Below are 10,206 nucleotides of genomic sequence, written 5' to 3'. Positions count from 1 at the left end.
AATACTGGGCAATTGCTCTACTGCAGAGCTAAGTCCCCAACTCTGACTATAGATGTGTTGTAGCTGGAGTTTATCAGATAGAAAAATTGTCTTTTAGTCCCAGTTTGTTGAGTGTTTTTATCTTGAAGAAGTGTTGGGTTTTTTCAAATGCTTTTCTGCAACTCTGGAGATGATTCTGTGACTTTTATCATTATTATTATAACTTTGGTACTGGGAATGGAACTCTGCAGCCACTGAACTACATCTCTGGTCCTTTTAATTTTTTATTTTGAGTAAGGATCTCACAACATTGCACTGGTGGGATACAATCTTATGGTATTTCTGTCTCAGCTCACTTCAGTACTGAAACTACAGGTGTCTGTCATACTAAGGGAAATTAGACCACTGATTTAAAATATGTCTTATTTTATTCATATGTAGAGATGGTTTACAGAGATAAATTCTTGGAAAGAGGTTATTTTTCTTTATTTTATGGTTCTGGTGTTGCATTGCATTAGAAGTCAAGATAAAATATCCCAGAACAGAAAATGTTAAGCCACAGTGCCCAGCTTCTTCTAATTATTTTTAAACAGTGTATTACATTAATAAATTTTCAACTGTTAAATTTGTTTCTTTGGTCACAATGAATAATCTTTCTTATGTGTTGCTAGGTTTGGTTTGGTATTGTTACATTGGCAATTTTTCATAAAGGAAATTTGTATGTGATTGTCTTGTGACCTTTGGTTTTTGTAATAGGGGAATGTAGTCATATAGGATTAGTTAGGAAATGTTTCTTTCTCTTCCTTTTTTTTTTTTTTTTTTAGGGGATGTGGTTAGGTGGAAGAGTTTGGGAAGGATTGGTATTAATTTTTCAAAGATTCTGTGAGGCATGCCACTGAATTTGGACTTTTACTTGTGGAAAAACAAAGTTATTGCATATTCCATCTATATTCACTTACAGTATATTTTCTTCCCTCTTGAGTCAGTTTTAGTGGTGTGTTTCTCTAGAAATTAATTCATTTTTTCTAAGTTATCTAATGGGCTAGAATACAAATGTTAACAGATTTCTCCTGTAATGTTGTTTTCATTCTACAAGTTAGTAATATCTGCTTCTTTCACTCTTGTCCTTCTTGTCTCTGATAGTTCAGCTAAAAGTTTGATAGTTTTATTCTCAGATCCAACTTTTGGGTTCAGCTTTTTTTTGTAACACCTTTATACTCTATTTCATCAATTTTTATTCTTATTGTGATTTGTTTCCTTCTGTTTCTTCTAGGTTTAGTTTGGAGGTTTTCCAGTACTCTAAGGGAGATTAGACCACTGATTTAAAATATGTCTTATTTTATTAATATGTATTTGCAGCTACAAACTTCTCTGTATTGCTTTGACTGCATCCCCTAAGTTTTTGTTATGCCATTGTTAGAAGTTTTACTTTTCATTTTTATTTATCTCAAATGTTTTATTGTTTCTTTTCAATTTCTTTGGCTCAATACTTACTTAGGAGTGTGTTGTGTAAAGTCTGTGTCTCTGCTAACTTCCCACATATCTTCCTGCAGTTGATTTCTATCTCAATTCCATTCTGGTGATACAACATACAAGGAGCAATGAAAATATATGATGAATGTTAGATTAAAACACATTATTACAGTGAAACCATAAGGCCATTAACCCCCTCATAATACTCCTCCCTTTGAACAAGTGTATCCCATTGTTTTTGCCACTTTCTGAAGCAGTTCTGCACATCCTCTTTCCTGAGTGTCTTTATAAATAGTAACATGAAGTATAGATAATTGTGATGCTGGGTGCCACTGACATGAAAGGTGGGCTTATAAAATCATCACAATGGGTCTTCATCTACATCATTTACTGGATCTGGCACCCTGTGAATGCTGGCTCTTCTCCAATATCAAAAAGACCAGAGGTGGTGAACTTTTTGAATTGGTTCAAGACATCCAGACAGCCACTACAGGACAACTGAAGACACTTATGAAAGAGGGCTTCCAGAACTGCTGCAGAGTGGCAAGAACAATGGGCCAAGTGCGTTTGCAGAGAAGTGTTTTAATTTGTGGAGCTCTCTTCACAACTCTTTTTTTCTTACCTCTACCTTTTCCACTTAGGATAGATCTCAGAGCCATTGCTCTGGATTCTTGGAGTGGGAATGGTGGCCAGTTTCTCCCAGAGTAATCCACTTGCTCTATGAGTGGGACTCTGGAAAAGAGTAGTAGCTCTAGCCTTCTCAGTTTGCCTTTTTTGGTGTGGAGCCTTTGATTTACAAATGAACAAGGACAATGTCATGCAGGTACTCTGTGTTGTTCTTTTTGCCTCATCAAGAGCAAAACTTATACCCAGTGGCTAGCAGCTGGGTGGAAGAAAAAAGCTCACATCTACTTGACTGTGGTCAACCCAAGTTTAGGTCCTGCAAAAAAAGAGTTGGAAATGAACATGCTGTTTGCCTTGTCCTTCCCAGGGAAGTAAATGTTTCTTGGCTGGATTCTAGGAGAGAAGGGAGCCTTCATTTAGCCATGGTTTAGTTTGTCAAGTTCTCAGGGATCATAACAAGGGACCAGTTTATGCCTTACTTGTAGACTCTCACTCTGTTAATATTTATTATTATTATCTTATTTTTTATAGAGATTACAAATTAAAATTAAAACATAAAAAATTACAAGTGATACAGAATTTCACTTAACAAAGTAATATGAATTTCACAGTATTTGTTGTAATACATAGTGTTATCTTCCAACCAGTTATACATATACCATATACATGCATGTAACATTGGAAGAAGAAAGAAATGTATAATAAATTAAGAAGAGAAAAAGTACAAACAATTGAAAAAAAGGAGATGAAACGAATTAAGCATTAACTGCCTTTTTTCATAGACCAGCAGAAATGCACAGTACAGTTGTCCAAATCATCCTGCTTGCATACATAGATAAGTCTCTTTCCCCCACTCCCTCTCCTATCTTTCTCCTCAACTCAGTAACTCTTTCCTTCTGAATAAGTTCATTCCATTTTTCCAGTATCTAATTATTTTATTTTATTTTTTAAAGAAGACAAAATGGGGGATGGAGAGATAGCTCAGCACACTTAGGCAAGTGCAGAAACCAAGATTTGGTCCCCCAGAACCACAAGCCATACCAGACCCACCCCCTGGTGTGCTGAGCCAGCCACAGAAACCCAGCATGGTGGTGCATTCTTGTAATCCTAGTCCCAGGGAGACTAAAAACAGGAGTATCACTATGAATCCAAGCTGCCTAGTGAGACTCTGTACCAAACACATTTTTAAAAAAGAAAAGAAAAAAAGACAAAATGTTAAAAAAAGCATTAGTAATGTTATAAAATTTCATTAAACAAAGTATTAGGAATTTGACAATGGTTATTGTGTGCATAGTGTTATCTTCAAATTAGTTGTTTAGGTTACCAAATATAAACCTGCAAAACTGGTTTAAATAAGTTATAAGAAATCAAAAAGAAGGATAAAAATTAAAAATTAAAAAAATTAAGCATTAATCACTCTTTTCAATAGACCAGCACAAGTCAATAGCACAACTATCTAAACTATCCTGCACGTATACATAAATATATCTTTTAACCCTCTTTCTTTTGTCCTGTTCCTCGTTCTAGTCATCCCTTTCCACTGAATATTAAATACTTTCCCTTTCAAAGTATCTATTGTATATATTCAGATTATATTCTGAATCTATTCAGATTATATTTACTCTTTCAGGTTCTCACACTCATGAGATAAAATAATGTTTGTGCGTGCAGGTCTGATTTATTTCACTTGCCAATGCAGTCTCTAGTTGCATCTGTTTACCTATGAAAGCATTGAATTGATCTGTTTTATAGCTGAATAATACTCCATTGTACAAACATAACACTTCTTTTTTATTTATTCCTCAGTTGATGGGCAGTTGGATTGTTTCTAAGATTTAGCTATGACAAATTGCACTACTATAAACATGGTGCACATATATCAATGTGGCATTAAGTTTGTAGTTATTTTGCAAAAATACATAGAAGAGGAATAACTGGCTTGAATGGGACCTCCAATCCTAGCTTTTTGAGGAACCCCCACACTGAGTTCCATAGTGGATGTCCCAGCCTCCACTTCCAGCTAAAGTGCAGAAGAGTTTCTTTTTCGTTGCAGCCCCTCCACCATTTCTTCTTGGCTGACTTTTTTTAAATTAACTTTATTGAGAAACAAGTAGCAATGAGACAGTTTCAAAAATGATTAGTAGGACAGTTACAATAATTAGTACATTGCATATTGTTGTCTTCGTAGTGGTTATTCATAGTACAAAGTGCAGACACGATATCCTGTCCAAACGCTATTAGTGCAAATCTTTCTTCTCATTGAATTAAGAGAAAGTAGCTGTATATCTATCCTGTTTTGTATACACAGATACAAAATGATCCTCTTTTTTTGTTCAGTTTTGTCAGAGATGGGTATTCCATTGCCACTTAAATATTGTAGGTGTATGAATTCAGCAAAACAATCCAGCAGCCCATAATAGCAGTGGGCTATGTGTAGGACTGGCAATGTTAGAAGTTGTTGACTGGAGCCCTTTACAGCTCAGCATATTAATATGGCTTTACTTTTTATACCTCATTTTTATACTTTTCTCCTGGATCATTAAGACCTAGATAAAGCAAAACATATATAACAAGAAATGTAACTTTTGTATCTGACAAGATCAGTCAAATCTCCTCAGGACTTACCCTGAAACCCTGTAGCACTGTTTGTAGATCCTTTGCCAGTGTCAGCCATATGGATGAGTCATGGCCTTCACTTGACCAATTTGCTCTCTGTGAAAACCTGAGAGAATGTTTTCTCTCCATGTGATTCTCCTTAGGCGTACTCTACAAAAAGATGTGATATTTTTATACAATGGAGTATTATTCAGCTATAAAGAGTGATAAACTCGAAGCCTTTATATTTAAGTGGATACCACTTGAGGATTGGCTGACTTCTTGATGATAGCCATTCTTTCTGGCATAAAATTGAATCTTAGTGTTGTTTAAATTCACATTTCTCTAATGACAAATGATGTTGAACAGTTTTTCATGTATTTGTTTGCCATTTGTATTTCTTTATTTGTGAAATGTACATTCATTTCAAATGTACATTTTTGGATTGGGTCTTTGAATTTTGGAGGTCTGATATTTTAAAATTCTTTGTTTGTTCTAGAAAGAAATCTTTTGTCTGTGGGACAGTTGGTTACAATTTTTTCCCAATTTGTGGGTTTTCTTTTTACTCTGTTGGTGATTTCTTTTGATGTATAGAAACTGTTCAAAAATATGTGATCCCAATTGTTAATTCTTTGAAGTATTTCTTATGCAGTTTGGTTTTTGTTCACAAACTGTATCTACCCCTATGCATTTAAGATTTATTTTATTCATTAATTTGTTTATTTTGTATTTTAGGGAAGGGTCTACAGGGTATTCAAGGCTTCACTACTAGATTGGACTCATAGTGATCCATCTGTTCACAGCCTCCTTAGAGTTGGGCGTGTGCCACCATGCCCAGTCTCAATTGCTGTCTCAGCATGCCCCAGGGGCAGGGCCAGCATTGCAGGCTGGGGATCAAACCCCCAGCCCCTGTGCCTGCTTTCAGGTGCTTTAATCCCCTGAGCTATTTGGCTGTCCCTATGTATTTGAGATTTAAACCTACTTTCCCCACCAGAAGAGTTATTGTTTCAGTTTTAATATTTAAATCTTTGATCCATTTTGACTGTAGTTTTAGCCATGGTGATAGGCATGGGTATAATTTTAGCCTTTGACATGTGGAAAACATTTTTTTTTCCAGCACTATTTATTAAAGAGGCTATCATCTTCCAGGGAATATGTTTGGTCCTTTTTTAAAAGATAAGGTGGTGTCTGCATCTTCTAATCTGTTCTATTAATCCTCAGGTCTGCTTTTTTATTTTTGCCAGTATCATGCTGATTTTATTAGAGTAGCTTTGTCATATAATTTCAAGTCAGGAGATGTGGTATCTCCTTCCTTTCCTTTGTTTCCCAGGATTGCTGTTGCTATTCTGGTTTCAGATGAATTTTATGCATGCTTTTTCTAAAATCTGAGATGTACTAATAGTATTTTAATTGGGATTGCATTGAATCTGTATAATAATTTTGGGAGTATGGCCATTTTCACAATGTTAGTTCTTCTTATCTAAGGGCAAGGAAAATCTTTTCATTCTCTGAAATCCACTTTGGTATCTTTTTTGACAGTACTATAATTTTTGCTGTATAAATCTTTTACTCCCTTTGTGAGATTGATTCGTGTGTGTGTGTGTGTGTGTGTGTGTGTGTGTGTGTGGTGTTATTGTGAAAGACATGGTTTCCATAATTTCTCTCTTGGCATATTTATAGAAATGCTGTTGATTTTTGAATGTTGAATTTGTATTCTGTTACGTTATTGAATTTTGTTATTAAATCTACAGGTGTCTTAGTGGAGTTTTTGGTTTTTTCTATGTATAATATTGTCTTATTTGCAAATAATGTTGATTTCACTTCTTTCCCAATCATTATTCCTTTTATTTCTCTCTGTTGTCTAATTGCTCTGGCTAATGTTTCCAGAATTCTATTGAACAGAAGTGGTGACAGTGGGCATCCTTGTCTTATGCCTGACTTTACAGTGAAGGCTTTCAATTTTTGTCCATTTAATATGATGTTGGCTGTTGGATTGTCAGAGATGGCTTTTATCAGTTGATGTAAAGACCATCTATTCTGATTTTCTGTAGGTTTTTATCATGAATGAGTGTTGAACTCTGTCAAAACTTTTATCTGAATCTATTGAGATGATAATGTGATTTTTGTCTTTGGCTCTGTTAATGGGCTATATTGCATTTATTGATTTGCATATATTAACTATCCCTGTAATCGTGGGGTAAGTCCCACTTGGTCATGATGTGTAATTTTCTTGATGATTTGCTGCATTCTATTTGCTAGTATTGTATTGAGGATTTTTGCATCTATGTTCATTAGGGAGATGGGTCTGTAGCTCTCTTTTTAGGTTGGGTTTTTCTCTGGTTTTGGCATGAGACCAATCCTTGCCTGAAGGAATGATTTTGGGAGAACTGCTTCCCTTTTGGTCTCATTGAAGAGTTTGAGAAGAGTTGGCATTAAATCTAAATTTCTTGTAGAATTCAGCTGTGACTCCATCATGATCTTGGCTTTTCTTTGATGGTAGTTTTTTAAATTACCTTTTCAATTTCATTGACTGAGATGGGGTTATTTAGAAATTTTATATCTTCTTGATTCTGCTTTGATAAATCATATGTATCTAGGAATCTGTCCATTTATTCTGCTTTCCATGCTGTGAGAGTGAAGCTTTTGAAGTAGGTATTCATGGTTTTCTGAATTCTATAGGGTTTGTAGTGATTTTGCCTTTTTCATTCCTTATTACATGAAATTACATTTGTCCTTTCTTTTTCAGAAGTTTGGCTAGAGATTAATCAATTTTATCTATTCTTTCAAAAAGATAAAATAAACAAACTCTTTGATTAATTAATTCTTTGCATTGTTTTCTTCATCTGCATTACATTAATTTCTGCTCTGTTCTTTATACTTCTCTGTCTTCTTTTGGCTTTGGGCTTGACTTGTTCTTCTTTTTCTAGGAGCTTGACATGCAGTGTAAGATGATTTATTTTGGCTGATTCTGTTTTCTACCTGTGAGAATTTACCACTATCAGTTTCCCTCTTAAAACTGCTCTCGTTGCATTCCATAGCTTCTGTTAAGTTGTATCTGTATGTTCATTTGATTTTAAATATTGTTTAATTCCTTCTTTAATTTCATCTGTTTTGAAGGCTTTTGCTTAGTTTCCATGTGTTTATGGAGCTTTTACTGTTTCTTTTTGACAATAATTTCAAGTTTCATTACACTATGGTCACATAATATGCATGGGATATTTTCAATTTATTTGCATTTACTTAACAATTCTGTATGTGTTAGCATATGGCCTATTTTTGGAGAATGTCCCACGTGCACCTGAGAAGAGTGTACATTCTGATACAGTTGAGTGGAATACTCTGTAAGGGTCTACTAAGTCCATTTCTTTACAAGTTTCATTGAGTTTTGTTATTTCTTTGCTGAACTTTTGCTTAGTTGATCTGTCTCTTTGTGTAAATGGGGTGTTAGCCTCTCCCAGCACAACTGTGTTATTGCTCATTTGATTTTTCACGTTTGTTAAAATTTGTCTTATGTAGTTGAGTGCTTCTACATTGAGTGTATGCATATGTTTATAATTGTTATCTCTTCCTCTTGCAATTTTCCCCTAACAAGTATGTAGTAACCTTCTTTATCTCTTTTAATCATGCTTGGTTTGAAGTTGACATTGTCAGCAACCAGAATAGCTACCTCTGCTTTTTTTCTGGGTTCCTGTCACATGAAATATTGTTTTCCATCCTTTGAATTTCAGTCTATGAATTTCTTTTTGAGTTAAGTGTGTTTCTTGTATGTAGCATAGCATAGGATTTTATTTCTTGATTTACTCTGGCAGTCTGCTTTTGATGGGTGAGTTGAGGTCATTTATATTGATGGTTATGACTGATATGTGTCGGCTTATCTTCATCATGTTATATTCCTGCTATATATTTTATAATTTTCTCTTTTTTAAATTACTTGCTGTTTGGTGGTTCCTTTCTATTGTTGTTATTGAAGTTGTGGGTGTTCTGTCTCTTTCTAAAATATCTGTCAGGACTATTTGTAGGGTTGGTTTCGTGACATGAATTTCTTCAGCTGTTTTTTGCTATGGGAGAATTTTATTTCACCATTGAATTTAATAGTTTTTCAGGGTACATCAGTCTGGGTTGGAAGTTGTTTACTTTCAGGACCTGAAATATATCACCTCAAGCTCTTCTTGGTTTGATGGTCTATGTTGAGAAATCTGCTGTGATTCGGAAGGGCTTTCTATTTTTTCTCTCTAACAGCTTTTAATGTTGTGGTTTTTTTGCTGAATTTCTGGGATCTTGATTATTATGTCTGGGTGTAGATTTATTTTTATTATGGTAACTGGAGTTCTCTATGCCTCACTTATTTGTATGCCAAATTCTTTCCGCATGCTTGAGAAATTCTCTGCTACTACTTCTGCAGTCTTTTTATGTCATTTGTGTTGACTTCAGTATTTTAGCTGTTGCATTGTTATTTCCTGTTTCTTTGTTATTTTTAAGAGATCTTTCCTTTTTTGTTCACTAGCTGCAATGCTATCTTTAAGATCTGAAATTCTGTCTTCAGTATTTTTCAAGCAGTTTTGCCAGATTTCAATGGCATTTATTAATGTCCTGGGTATCAGTTTGAAACTGCTTCATGCATTCTAATTGTTTCCTGTATTTTTAATTTAGTGTTTTCATCATTTTCACATTCCCCTCTATATTTTTTATTTATGTTTTTAAGTGTTCTGAGCAATTCATTGGTGATTGGTGTCATTAATTTTTTCCCTGACAGATTATTTCTGTTCTGATTTCCTCCATAGACTGATGGAGTTTTTTCTATACTTCAGTTGTTGCTATTGTTTCAGAAATTTCAGGTGTATGACTTCCAAGTTCTTCTCTGATTTTTGTGTCTTTGACTTGTTTTGGGAAGGCTAGAGATCTGAGATTCCCTTTTGCTTCTTCGTTTTGACATTTTTGATGCTCCCAATGTTCACCTTGACTCTGCAGTGATGCTGGGGGGCAGGGTGCAGGTGAGCAAGGCCCTTAGGAGAGTGGGAGGGTGGGGTATGCTCACCAAAGCTCCTGCTGTGTGGCTTCCTCTTCGGTGGGGAGGGGTGCTAGCTGCAGCTCTAGAAGGATCCTATGGTGAGGAGGGCAAGTTGGATTTCTACAAGGCTCTGTTGATGGTGGGTCTGTACAGGATAGAGCTCACCAGGGCTTTTGCAACTGGTGGGACAGGCAGCATCTACTCAGCAGAGCAATGGTGATGGCAATGTCGGGAGAGGCAGTCACAGCTCAGCTGAGCTCGGGCAATGCTGAGGGAGATGGTGGTGCAGGGCTCGTTCTGTCAATATTTAGTCCATTTTCTCAAATGAACATTTCTTCATTTGTTCTCTGCTTTTAGAGCTATTTCTAGGCATTTTTTGTGCTTATTTGATTTTTTAAAAAAATCATCATTTTTTATGATTATTTTACCATAGAGCCCCTCACGCTGCCATTCACCTTTATATTGTATTTAACTGTAACTTCCTTAATGACTGATAGTGTCGAATGGAGGCCAGTGAGATAGCTCAG

General features: G+C 35.3%; 1 protein-coding gene across 1 annotated transcript in view; it reads left to right on the top strand.

Annotated features, from left to right (window-relative positions):
- Positions 1–1,904: 1,904 nt before the first annotated feature.
- Positions 1,905–10,206, top strand: part of LOC101574524 (sulfotransferase 6B1) — a 35,441-nt gene continuing 27,139 nt past the window's right edge. Inside the window, exon 1 of the mRNA XM_004634655.2 lies at positions 1,905–2,013. The gene's annotated coding sequence lies outside the window, so the exon portion shown is untranslated. The remainder of the gene's footprint in view (positions 2,014–10,206) is intronic.

This window comes from Octodon degus, unplaced genomic scaffold, assembly GCF_000260255.1.
Source record: "Octodon degus isolate 3935 unplaced genomic scaffold, OctDeg1.0 scaffold00064, whole genome shotgun sequence".
NCBI classification, from domain to species: Eukaryota; Metazoa; Chordata; class Mammalia; order Rodentia; family Octodontidae; genus Octodon; species Octodon degus.
Note: the sequence above shows the minus strand (reverse complement) of the source record. Positions and strands in the feature narration are given on the sequence as shown.